Source organism: Equus przewalskii, chromosome 7 (genome assembly GCF_037783145.1).
Source record: "Equus przewalskii isolate Varuska chromosome 7, EquPr2, whole genome shotgun sequence".
Classification (NCBI taxonomy): Eukaryota; Metazoa; Chordata; class Mammalia; order Perissodactyla; family Equidae; genus Equus; species Equus przewalskii.
Window position 1 is genome coordinate 83,999,748 of NC_091837.1, and position 17,928 is coordinate 84,017,675.

At 34.3% G+C, this 17,928-nt stretch overlaps 1 long non-coding RNA gene across 1 annotated transcript in view; it reads right to left on the bottom strand.

Moving 5' to 3' along the window:
- Nucleotides 1-469: 469 nt before the first annotated feature.
- LOC139084589 (uncharacterized) overlaps nucleotides 470-17,928 on the bottom strand; it is a 30,290-nt gene continuing 12,831 nt past the window's right edge. Inside the window, exons 3-4 of the long non-coding RNA XR_011542089.1 lie at nucleotides 1,465-1,555; nucleotides 470-977 (exon numbers count right to left, since the gene is read on the bottom strand). This is a non-coding gene — a long non-coding RNA (uncharacterized lncRNA). The remainder of the gene's footprint in view (nucleotides 978-1,464; nucleotides 1,556-17,928) is intronic.

The following is a 17,928-nucleotide window of genomic DNA, read 5'->3' on the forward strand; positions in this document are numbered from 1 at the left end:
GGATTCCTCATCATCTCCTCCTCCCAGGGCTGAATGCAGGCTGGTGGGAAAGCTCTGACCAGCAAGGCCACTGACCCCCTGCCTCTCTACAAGGAGCCACATTCCTCACAAACCTTTAAAACTCTTCGCCTGCCCTCTTTTGGGGAGACAGAGGAAATGAAACAAATTTAGGGCTCACTCTCATCTCTCGGCTGATGTTATCCAAAATAACAACCTTTTCTTGCCATAAGACTGGCCTTCTAATTTTTATCTCGTCCCTCTTGTGTGCTGGTAAAGAACCTATGTTTATAGGCGGTAACAGTTTGCTGTATTGGACTACGTGCTTCTGAGTAGGCCAGTACTCTATTTGATTGGTCAGTGTCCTTGCAGTTACATATGCTTAATATTTTCTCCATCAGCCCTGCTTCAGGAAGCACTTGAAAAGCACCAGGCGAAGGACAATATGTCAGATTTCAATAACAAAAACAAATTCATTTAATTAATCAAATATTTATTGAATGTCCATATTGCCAAGTAACATGTGGCGTAAATGTTGCAAAGCGTGACAGACATGCTTTCTTTCATCACATAACTCAGGGATTGCTATTGAACAGAGCAGGGACTGGAAGATATGAGTGTCCTGAAACAAGGCTGGAGGACCACGTTCTTAAGTTATTCGAGATGTTTTTGAATATCTAGTATTTTACATCCCTGTGATTAATCAAGTTTGGAGAAGCCCACATCCCTATTTAAGACTTACAGAGTTTAAGATGTATCATATTCGTGAATAGCCCTATGGAGGGTGACTGCAACTTAGAAGATACATCGATGCCACAGCAAAGCACACTGCCAGTAGAAAATCCTTTGTTTTCAAGTACGTTGATGATATGCCTTGAGCTGTTCGGTAATTGCGTGATTTCAGAATTGTTTTTCACTGACATGACCGAATCTTTCTGAAGTAATGCTTAATAGACAGAAAGTTGAAAAGTGTGGCAGCCCTGAAAAAAGATATTTTACAAGTAATTACCAGAATGAGTCACCATTTCGGATGGTGAGCAGCATCGATTTTTAGACCCTTGAAGGATTTAAGTTTTTTCTTTTACCTTACCTGAAAACCTTCAATAAAGAAATGGTGCTGACTATTTAATCATAAGCCTTAAAGGCAATGTCATGTGGGAAAAATGATTCCTTACCTTTCTTTCAAAATGTATTTGAAAAATGCGGGGCTGGAGACAAATAAACTTGTAATACCTTTTAAACTATGTTAAGATATCAACAACATCTTAGGGTGGAAATGTTTTATATTATTTTTAAAACCATAGATAGATATATAGATAGATCAATGTCAAAATTAAGAACGAGCTATACACAACAATTTTAATCTGTTATTAACGTTTTCTTTAAATTTTGTAACTACTTTCAAATGATTGATAAAGCCAGGAAACCCAATCCACAGAATAGAATAAACTTCTTGCAATGACTTGCCTCTAGTTTCGTTTCCTGAACTACGTCTTCTTATGGTGTATTCTTTATGATGATAGACAGAGGTCAGGGGCAAGCTCTCCAGCTCTCAAGTCTGATAGAAATCATGATAAAATAGGCTATTAATATTTTTTCTAATTAGTATATTTAAGATTACAATTCATGTTTTATACAAAAAACCTGAAATATTTTTTTTCTTTTTCACTTTACTCAAAGCAGTAGTTTATCCATCTCTGTGTGCATGTATGTGTGTGTCTGTGTGTGTATTTTTGGTGTATCTATCAACTAGGTAATCAGCAAATGCTAATGTGTTTAGCCCTTATGGACTTCTTGGTAGTGTTGCCTTGAAGAAAGCTCTTTACTCCCCCCGGCCCCGAGGAAGGTTAGCCCTGAGCTAACTACTGCCAGTCCTCCTCTTTTTGCTGAGGAAGCCTGGCCCTGAGCTAACATCGTGCCCATCTTCCTCTACTTTGTATGTGGGACGCCTACCACATTATGGCTTTTGCCAAGCGGTGCGCCATGTCCCTACCCGGGATCTGAACCGGCGAACCCCAGGCCACCGAGAAGCGGAACGTGCGAACTTAACCGCTGTGCCACCGGGCCGGCCCCTGAAGAAAGCTCTTTATTCAATTAACAAACACTTCTTGCACAGTCCTAGATGCCAGGCATTATGTTATAACTGGAATATTGACAAATATTGACAAATGTAGAGAAAGTCTCTCTCCCAAGGGAACTTGCTGGATGTGTTTTGTGGTGAAAAAAAAAAAAAGAACTAAAGAACTGACATCAATTTTCTTCAATAATTCTCCCTTAACTCACTCATGCGTGAGTGTTCATAACTCCACGGAAAAAATGGGGGCATAAATAGTACATCTGTACTCTCATCTCGGTAATTACATGTACAGACGATTCGCTAGTCATGGTACATCCCTCCCCTTGATAGTATTTATGAGTGCCTTTACTGTTTCCTAGCTCTGTGAGCTTGTTTATTTAACTTTCTGGGTTTAGTATTTTTTTGTGAAATAGGGATAATAAGACAATCCAAATCAAAGGGTAGTTGTGAACATTAAATAAAGTAATTTATGTAAAGCACTTAGAATAATTCCTGGTGTGTATATCACTAAATGTCAGATATTTTAATTTTATTATTAAATGTAAGCAAAGTATCATTTTTCAATGTTATTTCAAATGTAAACAAAAACAGTGTCTGCTATTGAATACTGACATTTTTATATTTATAAACATATCCCAAATAAACACTATAAATATTCAAATGCCTCTTTTATAGGCGTCCCTCCTATGTGATAGCACTCATCATTCCTCTAACAATCAAAGAGACTTTCTGAAGTCCTATACCACTACCCATCATTAAAGCTACCTTGTAATTATGTAATAATTTGCATTGTCCCCATGACTTTTCTTTTTCTATGTCCTGTTGTTACTTTTTGTGCCTGTTTTTGTGTTCTGTTTTCCTCACTGAATTTTGTCACTTAAAAGCAAGGAATGGTCTTATTCTTTTCTATCCTCCTAATACAAATAAATCTATTAACTAGTTAAACATTTCTGGGTTTTATTTTTAATAATTTTTAACTGTGACTGTTTCTGGGAAGAAACTATATATTATGATAAAAACATGAGTGTTTTATAGGAGACATTTATCTTTCGTTCAATTTGAAAAACAACTGAAAAATAATGTTGATCCAACGTATGAGTTATTTTGTTTTCACAATGACCTGGAAGAGAGTTGCTATTTTCTAAATTTTACACGTGAGGAGCTTGAGACCCACAGAGGTGAAGTATTTTGCTCATTATAGCACAGTAGACAGTGTAAGGGTTCGGGGTCAAAAAGATTTCTCTGACTTCAAAGCTTAAAACATCAATTAAAAAAATCTCAAAAAATGTATAATTGGCTTTATTGATTTTTAGATCTCCATTTCCTTAAGCTTTCCCTTTTTTATTTCAAGAAACATTTTGTCATACAAATATTGAAAATCATATTCAAATTTTATAGAAAGTAGCAGTGAAATGTTTGTACTCTGTTTCTGTTTTTTAAAGGATTAGCCCTCCTTCTACTCTTGCTGGAGAGAAATACCTATGTTAAGTACCCTTATATTTTACCATGGAAAGATTGATTCAAACAAATAAGCAAACAAGCATGTCTGAAATTCCATTAGCAAAAGGCTTTCAACAATGTGAGTTCAGTCAAGCTTATAATTTTTTTCCTCACACATCTTTATTAAATTCTATTTCTGATCAGAGAGTCATGTCTTCATTGCATGGCCTAAAATTAACTGCGTGAAACCAAGCTCAGTTACCAAAAGTTAAATATAAAATAAAAAAGAAACTCAGAAAGAGTAAGGTGAAGAATAAACTTCACTTTCACGTGCAGATTGTTAAGTTATTTTCTAATAGAAACTTTTGATAGAATATTGGTCATTTAGCAGATGTTTTTAATGAAATTATGAAACTACACATGGAATAATTTCCTATAACTTTTGTTTTCTGTGATTGCTTTCTAAATTTGAAATTTTTTTGGAGCTCTATATCTTCAACTATGACTCATAAATGTCGTTTTATATATCTCCAATATAGCGCTTAGAAAACACCATAATTATATAGTCGAGCATGCTCATCTTCAACTAAAATTTGAACACCTAGGTAGCAGGAGAAATCAGTCGTTATTCATCATGAAATCTCAGATTCTTAAATCACAGTGCATTGAAGAACTTTCCAGGCTTAAGTAAAGCTGCCACCACTACATTCTCTCTCTTCATCCTACCGCTGCCTCACAAAGCTACTCCATATTCCCTGATAAACTGCACTCATTCATTCTTTTGTGTTTCATATACACATTTTCCTTAGGAATTAAATCTCTGCCTCACTCACCTTTCTTCTTTTTCTGGCAAAATCATATTTATCTTTAAGATTAATTTTATATACTGTATTAGTTATGACTTTATAATATACATAGGATTATACCTCTATCATAAATTTGGTTTATTTCAAGGTGAATATTAAATTATGCTTCTTTGTTTCTATTTATGCCTTTTTCCCTCCCAATATCTTGTTTTTCTACTATTTACCCACTCTTTTCCATCCTAACTAGTTATTTTGGGCCCGTCAGTTTCATCATCCCATCTTTTTTTTTGTTGCATCATGCAGTATATGAACCAAGAGTGGGGAATCATGCTCTGTGCAGCCTGGAGTGTTTGAACTCACTGTTTGATTGCCCTGATATTGATATCTGGATGCTAGGAAAGAGTAATTTTCTCTTTCTGGAATAGCTGGATGAGGAATAATGTCATTTTGCTCTGTTGTCAGTCTTGCCTTCTGGCTGGTGAGAATCTACAGGAAAATAAAGCCAAGTGACGGTAAGAAGAGCCAGATGATAAAGCCTAATTGCCATTGTCTGTACTGCCACATCCAGCCATTCTTGAATCTATACTCTTCTTTGGACTTCACAATTTTGTAAAATACAATGTTTCCTTTTCAATCAGGTTAACTAGAGTTGGATTTCTATGGTTTTCAACAAATTGTGTGCCCTGACAAACAGAAACAATTAACCAGAGTGAAGTGAAATAAATGGACATGGAACAAAACGTAGCAAGAACCATTACTGCGGTGGCATGCAAGTTTACAAATGGATTAGCATGATAATTAAAAGTTTGTAAAATTATACTGTGCTTTATTTTATAGTTCAGGCCACATCCTCCGAAGTATATGTATTTAGGAGACTTTATAGAAAATGTGAAGGGTACGAATATGTTAATTTCTTTATGCAGGCTTCAATAGGTTTTGGATGAAAAGGACAGACTTCAGTCCAGGTTGGCCCTTCTGACAGCTATTGGTGTCTTTATGAAGAGACCTCATTGTATCTGCCCCCAGCTATCCCAGGTTGGACTGGAGATCTGATAATCAAATGTCCTGGGGACTTTCCAGTGAAGCTAAAGTTTGGGTCAGGGAGTTACAAAACATTTTGGCATGGGTTTCTGGATAATGGAGATACACATAATGACCAAGGTGCAGGAGATTCGAGAACAGTATATATCACGCAGAGCTCCCACACTTGAAGCTGGAAGTAGTAAGTGAGTGAGGCTTTGCGTTTCAAGAAATTTCCCTTTTTTTGGCAGAAGGTAAGAGCATTTGTGTTGTAATTCTGGTAGTTACATGAGGCAAATGCAGTGTGATATAGTAATGGAGTTTTATGTACGGAAATACACGTCTATCTATATTTTTTGTATAGTAGCAAATAGAGTAGAAACATTATCTTCTTAGTATCTCTTTTATATACAGTGGAAAACCTCTGGCTCCCATAATATCATTATGAAGAGACTGTTAACTGCTCTTGCCTAATTCATCTGATTGTTAGTGAATCCTGGGAGGAAGTGGTACGTGACTCGAGCCTCATGTATAACGTCTTTCTGCATCATTGGTTAAAAAGATGAAGCCAAGACCAAAAACTGAAAGAAGGACACTGGTAGAGAGATAATCTCTTTTTCAGGAAGAAGCGGAGTGGGGAGAAAGCAGAATTGTTAATATAAGAGAGTGTTTAGTTAATAGGCTTCTGGCTGCTATTTTTCCTGCCATATGGAGAATCCATGTCTATAAGAACGATTCCAAGCTCTGAGAGAGACAAAAGGAAATATGATGGCATGCTTTTTTTTTACTCCTGATTATACAAACAAGCAAACACTTTAGGCTCTATTTAACATATATTCACACTTCTTTTAAAAATTATTTTAAATGTTATTTTGGGATACATTGAGACCTTTGACTAAAAGTCTTCTGTAGGCTGAGAGATGGAAATATTCACTGCTCATAATTATGTCCCCAGTGACTAGCCTTATTTCTGACCTTAATCAATGTTTGGTAAATGAGTGAATAAATGCAAATATATTAAGCTATCATTGGACATGCTTATCATAACATTAATAGGATTATTGTTCAGATGAGATTTCTCCTTTACTTTTCTAAAAATAGCTCTATAATACACCATATTTAGAATCATAGGTTCCTCATAAATTAGGATGATCAGGTTTTAGTTTAAAATTGCATACGTATGTCAAAAACATGAGATATATATTTTAAATATCCTATAGTTAAAAAAGCTGCTTAATAAAATGATAAGTATGTACAGTGAAAGAAAAGAAGGAAAATGTAGAGGGAGAAAGTAAAAGGAAAATTAAAAGTCAAAATGGCTCTTAAGAATATGTGAAAGAATACTTTAATCATTGTTATGAATTACTGAAGTTAGTGACTTTTTAGAAGAATCAGAAATATGAAAAAGAGAAACTATCACAGTTTTTTGTTAATTTTTAAAGAATTGTACTCTAGTGTTTTATGTCATTTAATTTTGCTTATACTGAGAAATAATTTTACCCTATAAATTGAAAAGATTAACCCTCATCACCTAAATGAATTTAAAAAAATTTATTGATAGAACAGGTCACTGACATTTTTAGTAAACATAATTATATGAGTAATTGAAAAGTGCTATACTTTGAAAGATGAAATTCTAATATTAGAATACATAGTATGATTGGAGGTTACAATATGTTTTAGTTAGAATATAAATGTGTTTTGTAAAAATCAATATAAGATGCAGCTTAATTGCAAATTTTATTCATTAAATTGAAGCTTGCTTTATTCTGGGTCATATCACTTCATTTATATTTAAATGCATTAGATAGATACATATAGATATCTAGGAGAACAAGATAGGCTTACTTATATTAGTTAATGTGGCCGTAATACAACTATATTACACTAATATGTTTATTAAAATGTTTTATCTCCAACGAGATGTTTTTATAGAACGTCTATACTTATATTATTTTCTTATATATGTTAAAAAATAACACTGATCCTTTTTGCTCAACATTCTGATTAAAATATAAGTGTTATGATTAAAATGTAGTCATCGTTTAAATAAGAAAGGTAGCATGGTGCTGGTTAAAAAACAGGTTTTGAGGTCAATTAGTCTAGATTCAAATCTTGCCTCCTCTAGTTACTACTGACCTGATATAATGTTTATAAGCATCATTGTCTTAATATGCAAAGTAGTAATAACAATATCCCTTAGAATATATTGGTTGGAGTAAATCGCATAATGAATACAAGATAAATGGAATATTTTTATTGCAAATATATACTTATAAAAATTGAAGATACATTCCTACCTTTCTTTTATTTTAAATTTCAAAATGCTGTGACAGGACTTCTGCTTCTGGGAGATGGACTAGATGTACCTTTCCCTATTCCATCCACTCAGCGCAACTTACAACATTGGCCTTTATGTATTAAAAAAATAAGAAAGTGCTGAAAGGTGTAAAGAAGACAGGCCATATCCTTATGAATATAGATGTAAAAGTCCTTAACAAAATATTAGCAAAGAAAATTCTGCAATATATATAAAGAATTATACAGGAATTATATATGACCAAGTAGAGTTTATTCCAAACACACAAAGTTAGATCAATATTTCAAAACCAATCAATGTAATCCAAAAGAACAATCACATGATCTGATTAATTAACGTAGAAACAAAATCATTGGACAAAGTTCAACACCCATTCAGAGTGGGAAAAAACATTTGCAAACCACCTAGCTAACAAAGTACTAGTATCTAGAATATATAAAGAACTCTTAAAACTCAACAGTAAATAAAAAGAAATTTGATTAGAAAATAGGAAAAATAGATGAAGAGACCTTTTAACAAATATTTACAGATGGTAAAAAAACACATAAAAAGACGTTAAAAATCATTTGCCGGTAGGAAAATAAAATTAAAACTACAATGAGAAATCACTCCACACCCATCAGAACAGCTAAAAGAAAGTGATAACATCAATCTGGCCAGGCAAATGAGGGACAGCAGGCAAAGCTAACTGAGAGAAATGTCCAGCCAGGAAGAAAGAAAATCAGGAGAGTGTGGAAGGGTGAAGTCGAGTGAATAAATTGTATCAAAGAACAAGATTGATTGACTATGACAAGTGAGACTAATAAGAGATCAATCATGATGAGGACCAAAATGGAATGCTGGATTTTATGGCATTGAACTCTTTGTTGATCTACTCAAAGTCGTTGTGGTAGAATAGTAGGTAAGTAGGCATGGTACAACCAGAGAAACAGAACCAGTGGGATATATAGTAAGGGATTCATTGCAAGGAATTTGCTTATGCAATTGAGGGGGCTCACTAGGCATCTCTGAAATCCACAGGGTAGGCTATTAGGAAGAGTGCTGAAACTTTCCTGCCGGAACTGAAGCTGCAGTCCTCAGACAGAATTTCTTCCTTTTCTGAGAAGTCTCAGTTCTGCTCTTGAGGCCTTTCAACTGAAATCAAGGACATGCTGATTATCTAGGATTATCTCCTTTACCTAAAGTCAACATTAATCACATCTACAAAATACCTGCACAGCAAGACCTAAATTAGTGTTTGACCGATTAATTAGAGACTACAGTTTAGTCAAGTTGACACATAAAACTTGGCCATTAGAGTGGATATGAAATGTATATAGGAGAAAATGGGAGGAGAGGAATTTGAGCCATCAAATAAATCAATTCAACAATCCTTACAACAAAGAGGAAGAGAGAAACATGTTAGTAGCAGCATATTTTTATGCTGCTGGAAATGATTCATTGGAGGAAAAAGATGGTAATATAAGATTTACAAAGTAGAACTGCCATCACAATATTCTGAGATATTTCACAGGGTATTGAATCTCATGAACAAATCGAAGTGTTGGCCTTAGACTGAAGGAAGAAAGGTGTATTTCTCAGCAGAGGAGGGGATGCAGAGTATATACCTTAAAATGATAGAAAAGATAGCGGAAATGTGTATAAATTCTCGTTTCTCAGGAAAATAGTAAACAACATCAGTGGAGAATAAGGATGAAGAGTCTCCCATAATAAAGTTGTGAGTAGAGATTAGGCAGGAAACAGCCATCTGGGAGATGAGAGATCTTAAAAAACAGAAAATGAAGAAATGAGGGCTTACCTGTGCTCAGGGTCATGATTTTCAAGCGAGACCAGTCGTTGCGGTTATGTATTTCTCTCTAGACATGCTTAGCTGCATGTGCCGTGCTGATTAGGGAGATCGTTTAATTTAATTTACCAATCTAGTCAGTGAAGAAAGAGAGTTCAGAGTTTGCAGAAGAATGAATATGATGACTGGCTGTGGGATTTAAGTTGGCTAAACAGAGAATAATATATATGATAAGAGATAGGATAAAAACATTGTACATACAAAGGGATTATGAGGTTTTACAGTTGAGATGCTATGGGGACTGGTTGGAAATAAGAGTTGATCACCAAAATGTGGGATACCAGAAGATGAATTTATGGAGAGGTTGATATAATTATTAGTGACATGGTCTAGGAATTATCCTGGGAATAAGAGGTGAACATATGGTGACTTCCAAGATCATCTAGGAACAGGATTAAAAGAATTGAGGATCAAGGTTATATGTATATTGACATCATAATGAATTAAGACAGGAGATGATCAGCAAATAATTCTTAATTTAATGAAAGATTAAAATATGAATGGGTATGAATAGGAGTATGAACGCCAGCCCATCAGTTGATTATGGCAAATAATTATTTGCTATAATTATTAATAATTTTATAATTATAATATCTTAAGTATGCTATTTATTATTAATTACTCTTAACAAGAAAAGAAGTACCAGCTACTGTAAAAACATTTTTTTAAACGTTTAACTTCAAAAGTTAGGCAATTCTTCACAGAGAATAAACAATGGAAGATCATATTTTTATGGTAAGTAGGGGTTTAAATAGGAGAGGAGGTGGAGAGAATCCGAGTGGAGGGTATGGACAAAGAGAACAGCAATAGACTAGAAGACTTGGAGGATGGAAAGAACGTCAATTTGCTGATATGAAATAAGCAGGTAGAAAAGCGGGCTGTGATAGGCTTCGCTCCGAACATGGAAGGAGTTACAGACTTGGCTACAGATTGTATGTTTTATCCAAAATGCAATGGAATATTTTACATGAGTTTTGAGGAGAGAGAATTTTTCTGAGAGGTCTAAGTTCTCAGGGATTCTGTCTCCGTTATATCGGTCTAATCCTCCTCTGACATATGCTATTAGATGTGGAATTAGTAAGAGCCACCCCAATGAGTCTCTAGATAGCCCTTTAATTGTGTGCCAGCAACACAATATCAGTAAATAATATGACTGCTGTAGGCTCTTAGAATGATGCCTTTTTCTGCCTGTTGGTTCAGGAGCAGGAGAACTTCAAAATGGCCAAGTATCAGTCTCAACATCCGATTTAAGTGAACCACTGTGATGATTAAGATGAAGGTGGGAAGAATTGACATCTTAACAATAGCAAGTCCTTCAATCCATGAATACATGATATCTCTCCATTTAATTAGATCATGATTGCTTATTTCATCAGTTTTGTACTTTTCTGCATACAGAGCCTGTACTATTTTGTTAGATTTATATATAAGTTTTCAATTATTTTTGGTGCTATAGTAATTTTTTGAAGAAGAAGAAGATTAGCCCTGAGCTAACATCTGCTGCCAATCCTCCTCTTTCTGCTGAGGAAGATTGGATCTGAGCTAACATCTGTGCCCATTGTCCTCTATTTTATGTGTGGGATGCCTGCCACAGCGTGGCTTGATAAGCGATGCATAGGTGCATGCCTGGGATCTGAACCTGCGAAATCTGCACCACTGTAGCGGAGCAGGTGAACTTAACCTCTACACCATGGGACTGGCCCCGAGACAGAATCTCCTTTAAACTCCAGTGTAATTATGTTTATGGTTACAGAAACATCTATAGTGGAGGAAGACATATCCTCAACCCTCTGGGTCCTTCTGGCTGGTCTACAAATTAAATCCACGTGAGACAGAATAACAGGAGAAAATCAAACTAAGCTTTATAATGTGTATACATGGGACACACTCAAGAAAACTGAGCAACTTGCCCAAATGGAAGAGGCTCTTGTCTTAAATATCATCTTCAATTAAAGACAAAGGAGGATGTTGGGGGTAGTGGTTTGGGACTTCAAGGAGGTGAAAGTCAATTTACATGGAGATGGAAATATAAATGGGCCAACTAGAGACAATGTGACCTGAGAAGTGCATTTTACATTACGTTACAGTTGCCTTATGGTTTTAGCTCCTTCCTGGAAGAGGCCCTTCTATTTTAAATTCTTTTAGGCAGTTGAGGGGGAGGTCAAAGTTTCTTTCAGAGTCTTTTGTTCTTAAAAATAATCAAGCCAAAGATTTTGGGGTGGCCAGTTCTGATCTCTCACACATCTTTCAGTAAGTTGTCACATGAGTCCAATATCTGTTCTCCTTAAAAAAAGTATTTTACAACTCATAAAACTATGATAATAAGTAAAGCATGCCTTATTGTACTTCCTGATGCAACTGTGTAAAAATGACCTGTCTGCGGACCTGCACAATTAGTTTAGTACCTGAGAGAAGCTTAACAACTCAGTCCTCACAGGAGGCATACAATAGCAGACCCCTTGATATAGTCAGGACTTATTTCATTTTAAAATGTCACTTTTCATTGAGATAAAATAAACTAATGAGAAAACGTGGTCATTTCTAGGTGATTTTTCTTTCTATAGAGTGCTCTGTCAATTGGATACTTTATTTCTGCATTACTAGCTCTTCATAAAGCTATGTTTATTCCAATTAAGTCATATTGACCAATAAGAGTTTCCAGTTGTTTTAGACATTATCAAAGGACTACAAATGTATCAATGATACTGAATGTGTACTAATGCTAAAAACTTACAGAGTCAGAGAAAAGATCAGATTCAAATTTTCCTTTAGTTATATACCTAATAGATACATATACATTTTATCTACATTTTTGTTGGAATTCTGTTCCTTCAATCTTCATGAAATTACTAAATCAATAATGATGTTGTGGGTTGGGAAGCATAACAACACATAAAAATTAGAAAACTAAATTTTTTCCAAGATAATATTTTAAATTAATCTGTTACCTTCCTTTTTAAAGGAGCAATAGTTTTGAATAAAGTGCCACCAATCACTACAGAAAATTTCTTCTCTGAAATTGTTTAATGTTTTAATTTTCTCTTTGTGGAAAATCTATGCAGTGACCCCATGTAGAAAATTTTAAATATGTAATGAAATAGGGAAGTATTTGTGTTAGTTCATTAAAATGTCAAAGTAATACTTAAAATGCAATATCAATAAAAATAGAAATCTGGGGATGTTCCTCTTTTAATTTAAGCCTGAGCAACAAGATAAGTTTAGTCCACAGGTCACCTTAAAGAATGACTTTTATACAAAAAGAAACTTAAAGAAAGCTCTGGATTTGATAGTCATTCACTATTTTATTTTCCTACTTTTTTCTGTTTTTAGTATTGTATGTTTTTCATTTTGTTCTTTTCACTCAATTCTCAGTCATTTCTGATTCATCCTTGGCTGGTTTTGGAAACAGTATTTACCTAAACACACACAGAGAGAACAGAATTTAATGTAATATTTTAGAAGTAGTATAACCAAAAGAAAATGCAATAAAAGAGAATTATATTTTAAAATATCATAACTTAGAAACTTTCTGAAAGCACCTTTGTCTAATTCCCACCAAATGATCCAAATTGTTAACTTCTCATCAATGGAGAAGTGCATTTAAACATACTATTGGCTCAACCAACACCTGTAAGGTTGGCACATATATACTATATAGTGTGTACATATTATATATACACCTCAGATGGAAGAAGAGTTGATGCACCAGTTTGTGAGTGATTTCATCTTGAACATTCTTTTAAAATTCAATGGTAAAGAATGTTATCCATTCAGTAAAAATATTATTGCTATTCAAAAGCTTCCATGAAACCATGAAAATATATAGTAATGCAAGCAAGGAAAAGTTTCTTCTATTAATTAAACACTCTCGAAACTGAATGGTAAAAATTGTATCCATGCAACAGAAATGATGATATTCAAAGTCCGTGTAGAAAAATATTATAGTAATTCAAGTAAGAGAAAGTTCCTACACTAATTGTTTAAAAGTATTCTGTGATCTATATACCACTAACATGAAGGCATGTTTATTCAGGCCAACAGAATATTTTTAAAAAGCAATTATCTAATATTATGCATAATATATATGTCAAAATAAATATTAGAATCAAAAGTGGTTTTCTTCAGATGCTGGAAAACATTTGTCGCTTTCATTTGGTTATGTAGTTTGGTCATCTCGTGAGGACAGAAGTGCTCATTTCCTCCCTTCAGTAACTTAAAGCTAGAGTTGTCTGATTTTCTGGTGATATTTACATGGGAACTTATTCACTCTTGTTAAGGAGGCATTTGGACGGAAACCATCATTCATGGAGCATTGACAAAGCCCCATGAACTGTGATAGGGAGTCTTTTAAAACTGAATAGAATATTCTGTCCTCTGCTTTGCTCCTCAGAAATGCTCATAGACAGCCATTTTTTTTGAGGGGCTTATAACATGGGCCATTCACAGTCTGCAGTTGAGTAGAAAAAGAGGCAAAAACTCTCTGAAGGAAAATTTTGTTTTGCATATTATGTGCACAGCCATCAAATCCCTAAAAACATCAGCCTAATGAAATAATATTGAGTCAATGTGAAGATTTAGGTTTATGAATCTCTCTACCAGAGAAACATTTAAAAAGAATCAAAGCAAAATATATGGATAATAGAAATATATTGGATGCATTATGTGTGTTTACATAATTGATTCATCTCTAGTCAGTAAAGACTTCTAAAAATAGACACTTTTCCCTGATCTAATTTTTGGAAGAATTTGGCACTCTCTTACCTACTATACAATTCATGGGCAGAGCTGTCATCGTCTTGTTTACTTATTTATCCCAAATAACTAGAAGAGTATCTGGCATATAGTGGGCACTTGGCATATATTTGCTAACCTGGATGAATAAACTACATAAACATGTTTATTCAATACTATGTGAGGAAAAAAGAGCATGCCACAGAGTAAGACTTGGTTTCAAAGTCATTTTCCGTGGTTTTACAACCACATTATATGGGGCATATGTTTTAAATATATGTTCATTTAACAGAAAAAATGAAAGAATAGTTACCAAAGCATAAACAAGCATTATTACCCCTTGATAAATAGATAACTGCATGTTTTCATTTCCTTTCCTATGGTTTACATATTTTTTTGCCATTGTTGTTTTCTTCTTTTGTAATCAATATACGTAAGTATGCTTTACATTTCCTTCCACCAAATTAATTTTAATTTAAGAAGATGCAACAACTTTCAGAGGGGTAATGCTTTAATATTTCAGTTGCTTACTCAGCTAACATGTAGTGAACGTCAAGGAAAGATTGAAGGAGACTGGATTATCCCAGATCAAAACATGAAGGAACCAGTGCTCATATATTTTGAGTAACTGACTTGAAATGATTTAGTTGTTAGTGGAGAAACAAAATTCAAATGACTTTTTTGATTCTAAAAGTTAGTTCTTTCCTCTGTGCCATGCCTCTTAAGTGTTACTGGAAAACATATACATATATAAGAAACAATTTTTTTTGGTTTTGGTGAGGAAGCTCGGCCCTGAGCTAACGTCTGTTGCCAATCTTCCTCTTTTTTTTGCTTGATAAAGATTATCACTGAGCTAACATCTGTGCCAATCTTTCTCTCTTTTATATGTGGGAGACTGCCACACTACAGCTTGATGAGTGGTATATAAGTCTGGGCCCAGGATTTGAACCCACAAATCCCAGGCCACCAAAGCGGAGTGTGTGAACTTAACCACTATGCCACCAGGCCAGTCCTAAGAAACAAACTTTGAAGTAAAAAGTTATGTGTGCAAGATTCCTTTATATATGATATTTTTTAGCACCTTAAGTGGAGTAAAAAGTTATCAGGTGGATAGCAGCTGCCATTTCTTAAAAATCTTATGGGTTTTTTTTTCTGACAATAGCCCATACATGATCATCTCTGTTTTAGAGAAAATGGAAGTTCAGAGCTGTCAAATCATTTGGCCCACACAGGTCACTGGATCATTGTGCGAAATGAACTTGACAAGGCGGGATGAAACTGAAATTGTGAGGTAGTTCTGGTGCCATGCTATCAGTTTGGAATTTAGCCTGTTGACAATGTAGAATTAAAAAAAATTTTGCTGTGCTGTATTTTGTCTCATTTTTAAGAAGAGCAGTGCTATCTAATCAAGTGGAAAAAAGAATAAACAAACATACGTCTCTCTTAAATACACTTGTCCTTTATAAGATATATTGAGTAGGGACTGCTATTCATATTCCTTCCTACATAGACTGTTCTTGTTTCTTATTTTACAATATAAACGTCAGTAAGGAGAGGAACATTCAGGTAAGAGTTTACATTTAGAATCACGGCCAGTCAAAGCTCTGATTCCATAGAACATACAAGTTGCTGTGTTACTGAAGAATGTCAGCAACCAGAATTTCTAAAATTTTTCTCCACGAATTTGGGGATTATATTTATATGTATATATGTGTGTATATATATACATATTGTGCAAAGGCCACCTGATTTACAATATTTGGAATAATGATAATATTCTTAAACATTAGAGATTTTTGCAAATATGAAGGGTAATTTATGAATATTACCCATATAGTCGACTGGATAACTTTTCAATGTGCAGAGGATTAATTGGGGAGAAAGTATAAAGATATAACATGATGCTGTCTGCATTTTAGTCAGTCTGTATCTGGTAGGAAAAACATTGCATTGGAAAGGATAATCACTACCATTTGATAAGGGATTAGCATGTACCAAGCAATAACCATTTTTTAAAACACATTCTATTTTTTTAGAGCAATTTCGGGTTCCAGCAAAATTGAGCATAGAGTACAGAGAGTTTCCATATAACCCTGCCTCCACGCATGCACAGCCTCCCCCACTGTCAACATCCCCCACCAGAGTGGTACATTTGTTACGATCATTGAACCCACACTGACACATCATTTTCACCCGAAGTCCATGGTTTACATTACAGGTCACTCTTGATGTTTCATAATCTATGGGTTTGGATGAACGTATAAGGACATGTATCCACCATTATAGTATCATACAGGGTAGTTTCAGTGCCCTAAAAATCCTCTGTGCCCCGTCTAATCATTCCTCCTCCACCACAACTTCTGGCAATCACTGATGTTTTTATACAGTTTCAGATAACGGTATCAGTGAGAAAAAAATCATGTATGCTTTGAAGGATGTATTTAAATTAATGTCATTATTATAAGAACCAATGGGCCAGTAACACTTGTTGAAGAAAAGTTGAATGTGAATTCTATGTTTCATGCTCATCCTTTCTCATTGGACTGAAGCCCACCTTCCTAGGCACCCTTCAGATCTGGTGATAATTAAAAGTTTTGTATATCCAACTGAGACCTAGAACTACAGGAGGTTTTGTGCCCAAGGAAGAAACTAAAATAGGAGAAAGGACTTTGTCCAATGAAGAGAGCAGAATTATTATGCACATATAGAATTATCATGCACATTCTCTGTGCATTTATGTATTTATTTTTCTGTGAACCCTTCTGGTTCCTTTCAATTTTAAAGGGTTGTAATTCTGTTATACTTAGTGATGTCAAAAATTTTTTATATGTTGGAGAAATTAGTCCTTAATTTATGTGTTATAAATATATTTCCTAAATTTTACATTGTGTTGGGACCTAAATGATAAGACGTTTTGCTGAATAAATTTTTTTAGTGTTTATATATAAGATGCACTAATCTTTTCATCTATAGATTTTAAGTTTTATGTTTGCTATATAAAGGTGATCTTACTATAGATTAAATTGATTTTGTGTTAAATTCTAATAATTTCAGTTTCCCTTTTAAAAATATTTATTTTTTATTTATCTGCAATTTATTTTTGTGTAAACTTATTTTTTCTAGATGACCATTCCACAGTGCCAAAACAGATTTCTCTGAGCACAGATTTACCTGGATTCTGAGAGGTCTTGCTTCAACGGTATGCCATAGGATTCTTCCTCACCGCTTTACTGATACTGTACAATTTTGGTTTGGGTTTCACTTTGACACAAGAACTGGATATTTTTTACATTTGTATTTAGATGTAAACTTTAAAATTACCTTATACATAAAAAGTAGATCCCTGTTAGGACTCCAATAGTATTTGTTTTGCATTTTATGAATTTGTGAAATCTTCATATCAGGATAGATTATGTCTCCATGTATACAAGTGTCTTCTTTTTTGCAACAAAACCTGGTGCATGGATGGGGGCCTATTTATGGTTCTATTTTGCCCAACTAATGTAAATATTCATGCATTTCTGATCATAGTTATATTTTTACATGTGTTGTCCATACCCTCTGGGGGTATTATTTAATATATGTTATATGCACTGGATTACCTTTTAAAATAATTGGAAGACATCTGACCCTGCTGGTTTTGAACAGAGACTGTGGACCTGATTTTATGGAATGAATTAATAACTATATC